The sequence below is a fragment of the Pygoscelis adeliae genome, unplaced genomic scaffold, assembly GCF_000699105.1.
Source record: "Pygoscelis adeliae isolate BGI_AS28 unplaced genomic scaffold, ASM69910v1 Scaffold52, whole genome shotgun sequence".
Classification (NCBI taxonomy): domain Eukaryota; kingdom Metazoa; phylum Chordata; class Aves; order Sphenisciformes; family Spheniscidae; genus Pygoscelis; species Pygoscelis adeliae.
This window is the reverse complement of record NW_008824285.1, coordinates 404,071-405,318: the sequence shown is the minus strand read 5'-3', so window position 1 is coordinate 405,318 and position 1,248 is coordinate 404,071. Positions and strand designations below refer to the sequence as shown.

The 1,248-nt window shown below is 54.9% G+C and overlaps 1 protein-coding gene across 1 annotated transcript in view; it reads left to right on the top strand.

Moving 5' to 3' along the window:
- Positions 1 to 1,248, top strand: part of GPR124 (G protein-coupled receptor 124) — a 30,389-nt gene that overhangs the window by 27,980 nt on the left and 1,161 nt on the right. The gene's annotated exons all lie outside the window — the stretch shown is intronic.

Genomic DNA, 1,248 nt, shown 5'->3' with positions numbered 1-1,248 from the left:
GGAGCTGCTCGGGGCGTCTGCGAGGAGGCGACGCTGCAGGAATCGCCACATGCACTAGTGGGGACGGACAGCGCGGCCGGGGGCTCTGGCTCACCCCGGGCGGAGGGCGATGCCGAGCCCGACCCGTCCCCCCGAGGAGGCTCAAAGCTTCCCGCAGTGGCGCTGGGGTCTCGAGGTGAAAGGCAATCCTTGCTCTTCAGCAGCCTGAATTGCAGCCATACTTTAATCACTCCTGCATGTCACTTAAGACTGATCCTAAATGCTATTTTATAATATACAGAGGAAACAAATGTCTATTTTTCAAAGCTATATTATTGAATGTATATATGTATAGACAGATCAGTAAGTGATGCGAGTGCCTCGTTACCGACCAGTGTTCTCCGGGATCGGGCATGCCCCTGGGCGCTTTGGCAATAGCCCGCTCGCGCCGCGACTGCAATATTCCCGCCGAGGGGACCACACCGGGCGCCCTTTATGTACGGGCACAGTAGCGCCGACGCCTGTGTGACCCCCAGCCTGAGCAAGCTGCTTCTGAGAGAGTCGGAGCAGCTTCTCTGTCTGAATGTTTTTACATGCAAAAGTTTCTATCCGTGTGTGTTAGACACCAGCGTTTAGCCCTGTGGGTTACGCGGCTGCCAAAGTAAAAGCCATATTGCAAAGCAAGCACAAGGTAAGAGGAGCCTCAGCTCCAAGGCGAGGCGATTGTCTGCACTGTTTTAATGCCAGACACTAAAATCACGGCCAGAAGAGGCTCCCAGGCCCTCGGAGGTGTAAGCTATGCAATGGGTTGGGCTGGCGGAGCCGTGCCGCTGCCAGAGCCGAGACTGACCCTCTCCGCCAAAGCACCAAAGAGCCGAGCCGTGGGCAGAGACCCAAAGCAGGTCCTCAGCCTAACCCAGGGGTGCATGCTCAGAAAATACTTGGGTTTGCTCTTAGGAAGGCAGAGAAACCCCCCGGCTACCGGCCTCGCACTCGTGTAAGACAAGAGGAAAGCGCCGGGGAGCAGGGGCCATTCCTGGGAAGTGGGAGAATGATGCCAATTAATTAGGGACCTTCCTTGGACAGTTCACATGATGCATTCAAAGGGCTGGAACTTGGATAAGCACTTATTTTTTTTCCCCATTTAAAAAACAAGTCCCCCTTTTTTTTTCTAGCATGCAGATAAAAACCCACCACACTGCAGGCAGCAGCAGGCTCTGGGAGCCTTCCCCTGCCAGGTCTTGAAGGTCTCCTAAAAACGAGAGGAGG